Source organism: Sturnira hondurensis, unplaced genomic scaffold, assembly GCF_014824575.4.
Source record: "Sturnira hondurensis isolate 20B ecotype Veracruz unplaced genomic scaffold, ASM1482457v3 Scaffold0022215, whole genome shotgun sequence".
Classification (NCBI taxonomy): domain Eukaryota; kingdom Metazoa; phylum Chordata; class Mammalia; order Chiroptera; family Phyllostomidae; genus Sturnira; species Sturnira hondurensis.
In genome coordinates this window covers 10,698,843-10,711,710 of record NW_028094846.1, presented here as the reverse complement: position 1 = coordinate 10,711,710, position 12,868 = coordinate 10,698,843, and the positions used below count along the sequence as shown (strand labels likewise).

Here is a 12,868-nt window from a genome sequence, read left to right as displayed (position 1 = left end):
CCAGCATCACCTCTTTCTCTGCCTGTTCTTAAAACACAGATACTGGCTGATCCTATCAACTCGTTTGGCCCTCCTGAACCTGAAACTGTATGAAACTGCACACCTCTTCCTCCCAGAACGAGAACTGCATTCCTCCATCTGCTATTCATCTCAGTGAACGGAACCCACATTCTCCAAGACACTCACAACTGAACCTGGGATCCGTGCTCAAATGACCTTCCCTCCCCCATTACAGCCCATCATTTCCCACGTCCTGACTATTTTACCACCTGAGGCCTTCACCTCTTTCCCCTTTACATTTCAGCTATCAGCGCTTGAGATCATTTGCTGTCCACCTCTGGAGTTTCATTATAGTCTTACTACAGATTAATCACTTTTTTGCCATCTTTCTTGATCCTCTATAGATTCAGTTTAAAATTCAAAACTAGCTCAAGTTTTGTCCTTTGAAGTCACTAAGGAGTTATGGCAGTGTATTTTTTTAAAAGATTTTGTTTATTTTTAGAGAGGAAGGGAGGGAGAGAGGGTGAGAAACACCAATGTGTGGTTGCCTCTCACACGCCCCCTGCTGGGGACCTGGCCTGAATCTAGGCATGTGCCCTGACTGGGAATCAAACTGGCGACCCTTTGGTTTGAAGGCCAGTGCTCAACCCACTGAGCCACACCAGCCAGGGCAGTCAGTGTATGTTTATTTTTACAAATTTAAATATATCAATTGTTTTCCTAAAGGCTTACTGATTTGTATCATGCTTAGAAAGGGTTTCCCCTCTGAAGTTTTTTAAATTACCACAATCTCTTTAAATACTTTTACAGTTTAATTTGAAAAAAATGTATGTACTTGTTCCACCTGCAATTTATTCGGGTATAAAGTATGAGACATAGGATTCAATTTATTTTTTCCTTTCCATGTGACTGCCCAGTTATCAATATCATTCACTGAATAACTTATGTTTACAAACTTGAAATGAGAGATATGGTAAATTCCCATAAACAGGGCAGGGCAAAAGTAGGTTAACCATTGTTCTTATGAAAAATAAGACACTAATAAATAATAATACAAGAATAAACTCTATGTTTTGTGTACTCACAGCTGTAAACCTACTCTCCCCCACCCTGTATGTATTTGCGTCCCTTTTCATCCTCCTATTCTGACACCATACCACACTGTTTCATTTCTTGTAGCTTTAGAATATGTTGCACCACTTGTAGAAAAAGTCCCTGTTCTTTCTAACAGTTTTCCTTGCTGTTCTTTCTTATTCTCATATACTTACATTTTCAGATAAATTTTCCTTTAGTAAGGTAAAAAATCTTATTTTTATTAACATTAAAGAATACTCATTAAAGACCAGGGGAAACAGACGTTTTTGCAAGTTGGAGTATTCCTTTTCAAGAACAGAGTTGCCTTTTCATTAACCTAAATGAGAAGATACAACTCTTTTTTTTAAAAAAAAGATTTTATTTATCTTTAGAGGGGAAGGGAAGGAGAGAAGGAGACAAAGATCAATGTATGGTTGCCTCTCATGAGTCCCCTGCTGGGAACTGGCCTGCAACCCAGGCATGTGCCCTGACTGGGACTCGAACCGTGATCGTGCGGTTCGCAGGCCCTCGCTCAATCCACTTAGCTAAACCAGCCAGGCGAGAAGATACAACTCTTATTTAGAGTCCGCCCACATTGGAATTCAAGCTTCACAAGGGCAGAACTCGCTGTTTGTTGAAAACAGACACTCATGACACAGAGCAGCAGTTAATACCTGTGTTCAGTCTGTGGAAAAACCGAACAAAGGAATGCATGACTGACTGTGGTACTTAGGTGGTAGCAAGCCATTCTAAATAATTAAGGTAGACAAATCAGGTCACTCAATGCCTCGTTTGGAAAGACAGCGTCGGTCCGGGGGGCAGGCTGCAGCAGAGTAGGGAGGACATTTAAAGGGGCAACCGCTCGTCCTGGATGCAGTTTAGGAAACCGTTCAGAGGTGGAATCAGCAGGTCTGGATGGGCAATTCGGTGCCGAGAACGAGTGAAAAGAAAGTCTGAAGAGTAACTAGGATTACTGTCTCGGATCACGAATGTGATGGAAGATAACAGAGGGAGAATACGGACGAGCAGCGGGTGTGTTCGGTGGTGGGGCAGGAGAAGGAGACAATGCACTCAACCGGGACTGCCTGAGTCTGAGACATTTCAGGGACGTCTGAGCAGCGATGGACCCTGTGGAGCTCGCTAGCAGAGAGGGAATAAAATCCAGATCTCTGTTAGCAAAGCCATCTTCTTAAACGTTACTCCATATTATATTATTCTATTAAGTAACTATTAGCTCCTCTTCTAAAAAAACCAGATCAGTGAAAGGGGATTTTAAGATGGAAATATTCTTGAAATAGGTTTAAACAGAGTGTACGCGGTGCTGGGCAAGCTCAAGCAAGGTCACGGTCATCTGCTGGGTTCCTTAGGTACTTCATGGAGAGACAAAAACTGCAGTACAGTACAAACACACAGTCTGAGCTGGAATGTAAGGCGTCACGTATGTAAGTGAAAATGGGTGCGTATGGGAATAGATGTGTGTGCAGATGTGTGTGTAGGTATGTGTATGTACTGTATACACACGCATATGAATAAAGGGATCAGAGTGTTAGAGGGTGAGTCTATGTTAAGTCAGTTAAAGACTTGGCAGAAGACGTAACAGAACTGTTTCAGCCACCTGAGCACTGGGCCAGTGAGAAATTCCAGGAGCGGAAAATCTTTTAATAAAGAATGGAGGCATTTTTATGTTTGGCCACTGTCTTCCATCACCAGAATGTCACCTAATGCAGTCCCAATCTACGTGCTCAAATTTCTCCACAGAAAGGAGGAGTCCACGTAAAACAGTCCCTCATTTCAACCATTTATCACGGTTATGCCTCCTCACTGATTTCTCGATCCCGTTTCCCTGAACGCTGTGACCCCGCCTCTCAGAGGTCACCTGTCCAGGGATGACCACTGGCTTTGTCCAGGGATGACCTCACTTCTCCATCCCCAGCACACATTTTTAGACAACTGTCCTCAGAATCACCTCTCCTGGTCCAGCCCCTGCCTCCCCAGGGAGATAAGAGGGCATTAGAACTTAATTTTTGAGAGGAAACAGAACTTACAAATAAAAGAAAACTAAAGCCTTTTGCCTCCACCGTCCCCCAAGCAGCTATATTACATTTCCCATTCACAAATCTCAGCCCCTAAAGTTATCAACATAGGACAATTTTAGGAGACTGGCACTGATTGTACCTCTTCCTAATAGATTAATATATCTGAAAATGGGGAGGAATATTCTAGAAAATAAAGAGTACATGGGCAGCACAAGGATGTAAGCTCCATGAAGGTAGGGACTGTTTAACTCCAGCATCCAGGACAGCTGTCTCGCACACAGTAGGTGCTCCGTAAGTATCTGTTGACTTACTACATCCCAAAGAGCACTTTGTTGTGCTGGAAGGTGCAGGGAAACCACACCTTTGTGGTTTGAGTGGGGGCCAAACAGCAGAGACCCCACTGGAAACACCCAACTCCACACATAACGGGAAACGGTCTTTGTGTCACGAGAAGCACCGGACACCCGGCTTTGAGACTGATGACTCTGGGCACGAACCTTGTTCACTTAGAGCTTCAGTCTCCTTATCTGTAAAGTATGAATTGCACCTCCTAGGGCCATCGCGAGACTCAGAGGAATGCACATGAAAACACCTTCTCAATGAAGAGCTCTAACGTGGAAAGGGGAAACCACGCGCATCTTTGCCTGCTTCCTACAGACTTCCATTCCCAACAGGATGACAGCTTTGACTGTGCTTTAAGAGTGACTCTTCCCTAAATATTTGCCACACATGACATAACAGGGTTCACAACCTTGGCACACAAATAGATCTTTTAAGTTGACAGGAGAAAGTGAAATGTGGCAATAGGGTAATCAGCACAAGCAATTAAAAAATAGTCAACAGCCCTATGAGACAATGTGCACTGTGTGACCCCTAACTTGTCTGTAACAGCTGTTTGCTGTGACCAAGGACCGTCACTCCGCAGGGTAATTCCGGGGGCTTTCGCCTGGTCTCCAACACCAATGACCGTGCCCCTGACTTTGCAGGTCCCAGCCCCTTCCCCCGTCTGCTGCAGTGCTGTTCTGCAGGAAGTCACAGGGTATGGCGCCCCCTAGGAGGCGCCTGGTGCTACTGGGTTCCCTGCAAGTCGGCGTTTATTTATCGAGCACCTGGACAAGGCACTCAGGTGTTAGAAGATACTTGACTACGTGGACAGCCAGCATAAAGCAGAGCCTAACAGGCGATAGGGACATCAGTAACCCCGACACAGGGAAGAGGGGGTGTCCTGGGAGCCAGCACGGCTCTGACTCTCTGGCTGTGCAGCCTTGGGTCACTCTCCTGCACTCTCTCTCGGCCTCCACTGTCCCCTTTCAAAAAGGCGGTGACAACAGTGCTTGACCCGTGAGGCTGTTATTAAGATGAATCAAAGTAATGTTAATGAAGCATTCAGGCACAGTGCCAGGCAGATGCTGAGCTTTCCATAAATGTTAGTTCTTGCCTTTAGTCACATTATTAAATTCGATAACAACGGAATGATGTTATTATGACTACTGGGTTTTACCACGGACAGGGAAGTGCTGTGGGGGCCTGTGGGAGAAAGATTTTTAATCCCAACTGCATCATGGGAGTTGGGGTGTGGCTCTGGAAAGACCTCAGGAAAGAGGTGGAAGTGGAAACGGGCTGTGAGGGACGAGGAAGAATTCAACAAGGGGCACATGTGGGGTACAGGGGTGGCCTCAGAGGTCCACTGGTAGCGTTCCCCGTAGGGTGACATGGATGGTCAGGACTACCTTGGTCCTGGACTCAATGGGGACACTTGGTAGGTGGGGAGAATGGCTCTTTCCCAGCCCAGCACTGAGGTCTGAATGAGGCTCTGCAGAGAAGTAGCCCACTGCTCCTGGCCGACGCTAACTACTTACTCTCTCCCAGGACTTCCCCTGCACAATCCAATGCAGTCTCCCCAACAATCCCCTGTGTGAGCACTAGCGCCCTTGTCTGCAAGTGGGTCCCCGAAGCCACAGAAACAGGAAGTGACTTCCCTAACACCATACCGATCAATGGCAAGTAATGGCAATGGGATTCCACGCCGCATACACTGCTGGTCTGTGTTTTACCAGCAGGTGACGCCCACACGGCAGGAGAAAAAAGCCCTCTGGACAAGCAGCCAGAGGATGCAGGTTCAAGTCAAGATCTGCCACAGAAGGGCTGGGTATGGCCTCCGCAAGTCCCTTAGCTCTGCACGCGGGTTTCCTCACTGGTAGGTAACACGGGGACCAGGAGTAAACGCCACTAAACAGTTCCTGCGATTTCAAGTAATTTTTATCACTCTCTAAAATTCCACGTTGACAGCTGGTATCCAAACCAGTGTCATGGGGGAGAAGCAGACTCTTTCAACAAACTGTGATAACTTTCTCTGTGACCCCCACAGTCGCACAGCTCAGCCAGGAAAGTGTCCCCCTCCTCAGGGCAGGAACCAGAAACACACAGGTCATCACACCATGTTCAGCACGAAATCTCTGCAGGGCTGGAGAGCTCTCCAGGGGCCCCTTCATCTCCATCAAGTCTGCTGTACTAGATGCCAGGTAATGTCCTGGGCACATTGGAGGACATGTTCAAGGGCATAGGTGTTTGGGTCTGGTGGACCTCAGTCCAAATTCTGAACCCACTGCTAATATTTTTGTGAGCTTAAGCTAATTACCAATGCTCCTTGTCACAGCTAGCCTATTTGTAAAAGAAGACTGTAACACTTCATAGGGTCATTGTGAGGATGAAATGAACCTACGGATGGATGTCATGGGACGGGCGGTGTTTGGCACACAGCAGTGGCAACAGATTACAGATTAAAACAAAATTTAACCTAAAGCAAACCACTCCTGTGCACTAGCCAAATGGCAGAAGGTGTGTTAGGCTTTCTCAAACTCCATCCAAAACCTAAACTCCTGTGCTCAAAATCTTTGCCCTGTGTTCTTCCCCAGCCACCTAGTGGCTTAATGCAGAAATCTAGCATCAGGCAAAGAGCCTTGCATCTTCTCCCCACCCCCACGGTGCTCTCAGACACACCCCCCAGTCACCAAGTCACACAGATCCCATCCCACCCACGGACACCTCCCGGAAGTGGCCCATCCTCCACCCCCCTTTGCTGTTCTTCTTCAGGCCTCACTGCTTCGCTGCTTCTCCCCTCCACCCCTGCTCCTCGGGTATCTCCCTGCCTCCGGCCTCGCCTCTCCATATCCTTTCTCCAGGGTGATGGCCTTCCAATGCCAACTGGCCATCTTCTGAGCTTCAACTTGAGAATCTCCCCCACGCTCCTGGGATTCAGGTTCAAAGTCATTAGCTTAGCCTGTATGATGGGCCCTTCTACTTCCCCCAATGTGCTTCCATCACAAGATTTCCCATTGCTCCCGCATGCATCTGTACGCCTTCCCTGGCCTGGCTGTCCCTGCCCCAGTTTGGGGACAGCGCAAATGCTTTCTAAGTGTACCTCCTTCTCTCCAGCAGCCCTGGGGGCAGCGGGTGGGACAGTGCAGGGTCATTTCTGTCTGCGTGAGGCTTCTGCCCTGTGGCGCCTGACCTACTTCAGTACGTGCTTGTCTCGTGCGGCCCTGGTTTGTTTTTACGGAGACAGGAAGCTCTGCTTCTCCTCAAGCCCAAGTGAATGGTTTTCGTCAAATCCCATTTCCTCCGAGACAAGTAAAAATGCTACGCTGCCTCTATCCTAAATACACTGGAGCCAACAAACACACCTCGCAGCCCCCTTCCACCTACACCAGTGGGCCGTGCCTGCCCATGCCCCTCTCATCTGAACGCTTCTCATTGCTTGCCTGGCAAAGGGGCACTTCCTCGCGTTGCCTTCTCTCCACTGCAGGGAAGCCTTGGTATGGAGCAGTCACGCTGCCTGCAGCTCACTGGCAACGTGTCCTCTGGAGATAAAACCTTCCGAGTGTGTCTCTGGCTTTCTGATGTGACTCCCCACCTTGCCCTCCCTTCCCAGGAGAAAGCCTACTTCCTCTCCAGAGGCAAGGGGAGCCAGACCGGGTAGAAGACAGAGCCCAGGCCCTGCTCGCCCCTGGACACAGAACTGGCTGCTGCTGAACCCTCTGCAGACACCAGTGCACACCCCTCCCCATGCGTGCGGAGCACTGGCAACGCAGTCGAGAAACCTGGACGGCACTATTTCTGCCCCAGCCTGGAAGGCCCCCGTCGTTACCAACCCAGTAAATGTCAGAATGTATTCGCACCAGCTGCTGCCAGCTGCCGTTGTCACTTTCCGGGCTTCTCCAGAAGTGCTAAGGAGGCAAATGCCACTTCGGTTCTGCTTCCCCTCCCAACCCCCAAGCTCAAGGAGGAGCTGAAGGCCTCAGGACTGGTTCCGACCGAACCCGAGAAGCTGCTGCTCGGAGGAGAGCCACCCAGACCTCACAGGCGGGGAAAACCGAGGTCGGTGTTATCAGAGGGTGTAAGAGCCGGTGGCTACTCCATGCCAGCCCCTGGCCGAGGTGCGTCCACAGATGAGAGAGACCATGCTATCCTGTTTCACGAGGAGAAGCAGGCTCAGAGTGGCTGGTCCAAATGCACCAAGCTAACACATGGCAGGGTCATGCTCCCCTCACGATGTCACCCCATCTGGGGAAGGGTGCAGGGGCATTCAAAGATGCAACTCCAAACCAGAGACAGCCCGTGGAGTGGCTACGGTCAGACACAGGAACTGTCCCGTGGGACAGTGCTCTGCCCCATGTCCTGCCTGGAGAACATGCACCTCGAACCCAATTATCTAGAACACCCATGGCATGTGAGCACGGCATCGGCTCTCTCGCCCTTCTGACAGTGAGACTCTGACTTGAATTTTCTAACTGAAATGGGGACACTCTTAGAAAATGTGTAACAATCAGGAACACCAGGGAAAACCCTACCAACCAGAGATGACCCCCTCAGTGGAAATACAAGGTGAACAAAGTCTGCGATCGCTACTGTAAGCAGTCACTGAGTTTCGGGTACAGGCTGTGTGGAGAGAATGGCCGAGAGCAGTGCCTGGGCACAACGGGTGTCAATACACGCTCAGTGAGTGAACAAACACGTAAGAAATTCCATAATGTCTCACAACTCTCCCCTGAAGACGTACCCTATTAAGGACTCCGTCACAGTATCTCCTGATTTTCCATCACTACCACTTCCTAAGTCCCCCCCCCCCCCCCGGCTCTCGTCCACACAGCTGGACTATCGTGGTTGCTCCCTAACCCCACTGAGTCTGGTCTCCCCCAAGGCCCATCCTTCTTCCCCGATGCTGGATCGACAATCTTACATCTCCCTCCAGTCTGACACCTTATGAGTGTGCAATTTTCACTTTTGGCGTCAATTTCTGTTTTCTCCAAGTAACGCATGTTAAGTTTTAAGTTCAAACATTTTAAAAAGACTTACAATGAAAAAATAGCAGCTCACTGCCTCACGCCCTCTCCCATCTCTGAATCTCACTCCCCAGAGGCAAGCACTTACAATTCTTTTTTACCGGTTTCTTCTGCTATTCATTGCCAGTTTTCAAAATATTACCCTTATACAGCTGCTATTTCTTTGTCTTTCAATTTTAGATATTGCTTAAGGACTTCCTCACTGTGGAACCTCAGACTGTAGTTCCCTGTCCCTCCCTACACTTGTCCTCTCCATCCTCTCGAGATAATGATACAGCACCTAAGGGTTATCTCAAACCCGGAGTGACCACATAAATGCACTGAGGACTTACTATGCTTTGGTTCCTTTAGTGGTAACAATTTTGTGTTCTGTGAAATTAATTGCTTAGATCAGGGGGGTCCGTATGTATACAAATACATACATTTATATGTACAGGGTCAGGCACAAATAACGCCCTTTTATTACACAATCTTTTATATATACACGTAAAGATTTTATTTATTTTCAGAGAGAGGAAAAGGGAGGGAGAAAGAGAGGGAGAGAAACATGGATGTGTAAGAAACACCATCAATCGGTTGCCTCTTGTACACCCCCAGCTGGGGATCTGGCCCACAACCCAGGCATGTACCCTGACTGGGAATCGAACCAGCAACCTTTTGGTTCGCAGGCCAGCACTCAGTGTATTGAGCCACACCAGCCAGGGCTTATTACAAAATCTTTTATTACAAAACCATAAGCATATAATTCTGTAACAATAACAATATCACACTTAAGCACACCATATGCCATTTTAGGTAAATTGTTTAAATTAAGACTATAAATTATCACACCCATATTATTACCCTACCAACCACACTCATGCAAGCGTTACTTCTGCTGGACCCTGTATTTGTATGTATGTGTATATACGCACACTTAGTCATATGTTTTGATAAAGAAAACCATTAAACTCTTTTGAATACAATGCCCATCTGGGAATATATTAGTTTCATTTTTCTTAAAGGAATCATTTTTTGAGCCCTTTGTTATTCTACTCTAATCTGAACCTGCTTCTCTCTAGGCCTCCAACAGCTTTCATCCTCAATTCCCTTCACATCATTCTGGGAATCTCCTTGGCCTCTCTCCTCTATGAAATCCTTTGTTTCCACGAGGATCATGCTCTTCTCTTTCTTCAGTTACTTCCATATCTTAGTGACTCACGTTCTCCAGTAACTTCTTCGGAAAGAGTGTCTGAAAATATTGCTACCCCATCCTCACAGAGAATTGCTATTTTGGCTGGGTATAGAATTCTGTCCTGGAAACTTGTTTCTTTCAGAAAAGCCCTAGGGACTTCTCTACTGGTTTCGTTCAGTGCCACCTGGAAGCCCAAAGGCATCCTGATTCATAATTATTTGTAGGTAAAAGCCACCCCCTTCTCAATCAGCAGAAACCTTTAGAATATTCTCTTTACCCAGATGCTCTGAAATTTCATGATGATTCATCTTGGTGTGGTCTCTATTTATCAGTTGTACCAAACTCTCAGTGGACATTTTCATTATATGTTTCTTCCCCTTTATCTCCACACCCACCTCCCATCTTCCTGCCACACAATACAATGTCCACTTTTTATTTGCACGCATTTTTACAAACTGCATTGTACGTATGTATTTTTATTCACGTAAATGATATATTACACCGTTTCCCTCTTGTCTTTTTACGAAACTCTATGTTTTTAAGATACTCGATGTTGCCACAGGCACGTGGTGTTTGTTGCTCCCAAGTGCTGCACAGTGCATTATGGGATGCATCCGGCAGTTTTCCCGTCTCCTCCCCGAGTCACGGATACTTGGGTTTTCCCCAGCTCCCCACCGCCAGAAACAATGCCGCAAAGAATCCTCACACGTGCTTTTAATCTGGCAATGTGAGTTGACTGGTGCTGGGACACTTTTGGTGTTTTTCTTTCTCAATTCCCTTTGCATTTTATGTAACCCTTATTACTTGCATGTTAGACCTATCCTCTGATTTTCTTTTTCTGGTTCTACTTCTGAAATGATTTCACCAATTTTATATTCCAACCATTTACTGTCTTCTAATTATACATTTTTATTCGTGCATTTTATATTAACATAAATTTTACATTAATTATTTCCCATTAATATTAATTTTGCATTATTTTATATTGCTGTCCGAAACTCTCCTTAACTGCTAAAACTTTCTCTTCATAGCAGTCTGTTACCTCGTGGATAAAATTTTTTCTCACCTATGGCTGCTGATACCACTTATACTACTTAAAAGTTATCTTCTGCTCCCAGCACTGTTCATATTCCCTCAAGTTCCTTTTTCAATTTATGATTTTTTTTTCTGGTTTGTGTTAGACGTTTTCTTCATGTGACAATGCTCGCTAGCTGTGTGTTCATGGTGAAGAGCAAAGCACAAAAAGCTTATCGGAAACTCTGTGCATGGCTGGGGGCTTGGAGAATAGCGAGTATAGGCATTACAAGGTGCCCCCACTCCTGCCCATAATAAGATATATCCACACCCTAAATCCTTGAACCTGTAACTGTTACATTTGGAAAAACAGCCTGTGCAGATATAATGAAGAATCTTGAGATGAGGAAGTCATCCTGGATTATCCAAGTAACCTTAAATGCAATGACAAGTGTCCTCATATGGCGTAGACAGAAGAGGAGGAGGCAATGTGACCACAGAGGCAGAGACGGGAGTGACACAGCCACAAGCCAAAGGATGCCTGCAGCCACCAGAGGTGATGGTGGGAGGGAATAAATGCTCCCTGAGAGCCTGCAGAGGGCAATGACCCTGCTCCTGCTGGAGTTTGGACCCCTGGCCTCCAGATCTGTGAGAGGAGTGGTTTCTCTCACAGCTTTACGCCACCCAGTTTGTGGTGGCCACAGGAAACGAAACTCATGAGTGTCACTGAGGGAACCCTTTCTCTGGTCACCCTGAATGATCAGTAACACAGGTCTTCGCTCTTAACAATTAATGGTTTCCCCATGGAGGAAATGAACTCCCCACCAATGCTCCGAGCTCCTTCCGGATGGCTCGTTCTGAGAGTCACGCAGTCGAAGCGGGCTGGGAGTGATGCCACCCAGTTTTCGGACTTCCACTTAGCCCTCCCATTCTCTCCACAACATATCAACCCCAACCTGAGAGGCCCCTGCTGTTACCACTCCCAGCTTCCCCCATTCAGCCTCTATGCAGAGTGAGAGACTTCTAACTTTGGGGTGAAGGCCAGGGGCAGCCAACTGCTGCCAGCATTGTTTGTGTGTGCGTGGGGGGGGGGTTCTAAGTGCTCCTTACAAGGACTTCCGACCATGTTCATTACTATCAGTACCACTCAGACTCCAGCTCTCAGACCCACCTGCTGCCTCTGCTTCTCAGGCCTTTCCAGGGCCCTGTAGGGTTGGAGGGCAGCCATCTTGCTTTGTTTTATTGGCACGCCGCACCCGGGGCACCGAGACCTCTGCCTTTCCACCACTAGGTCAGTTGCCTTTGTTATCGACCTGCAAAAATGCTGCTGACATCTCTCATCTGTTGCCCTTTCTTCTCCTGTCCTTTCTGTCACTGTGCCCATCTTCCGTCCTGTGTTAGGAGTTACGAGAGATGACGGCAGTGGTTCACTCTGGCATGTTTCAGAAGAACCACCACCTTATCAATTTTCACTTGAAGAACTTAACGCCACTCAGATGAGAAAGTTCATTTTTGCTTAGAAAAATGCAAGGCCCTCTAAAATCTACCGGCTCTGGCCCTCCTATTCTACACCTTTCACTTCCCAAAGTGGTACTGCCACTCCGATTAACTTTTATTTCATTGAAATCTCTTCACTCTCTGTGACTAGTCCCCTTTCTTCACCTTTGGTTACGGTATGGCGCTCTCCCCTTCTCAGAATGCTTATGTCCACATTTTTTATTTTACCTTGTTACATATGCATAACCATAGAACCAGCCCAAACCGGTCCTATCCTGTTGCTGACAAAACCCAGAACCAAGGCTTACACCTTGGATACACCACTTAAGAGAAACACTTGTGAGCCCTCAACTGCTCCCCCCACAAACCCACCCATCCCACCCCATTTCCCCCCCTATCCCACCCATCCCACCCCATCCCCACCCCCCACCCCCCCCACCCCCGCCGCCATGGAACCAAAGGACCAGGGTATGATGCCTGGAACCTGGAGGCCAGAGCCCTTTCAGAGAAGGGCCCGCTGTCCAGGGAGATTCAGTGCTGAAATCCCTTAAATCTTGCCCCGAAACCTCCGAATGGGGAGACAGATTTGAGCCTTGCCTCCCGTCTCCTTCCCGGTCAACCTGGCAATGAAAACTCTTTTCTCAAAAGCTGGTGCCACAGCATTGGCTCCTATGCACCTAAGACAGTGAGCCCCGGCTCCATAATACATACTTTATGTTCCAAATAAACGC

The 12,868-nt window shown here is 47.5% G+C and overlaps 1 protein-coding gene across 1 annotated transcript in view; it reads right to left on the bottom strand.

Annotated features, from left to right (window-relative positions):
• LOC118979254 (voltage-dependent R-type calcium channel subunit alpha-1E-like) overlaps nt 1–12,868 on the bottom strand; it is a 113,167-nt gene that overhangs the window by 35,755 nt on the left and 64,544 nt on the right. The window lies entirely within an intron of this gene.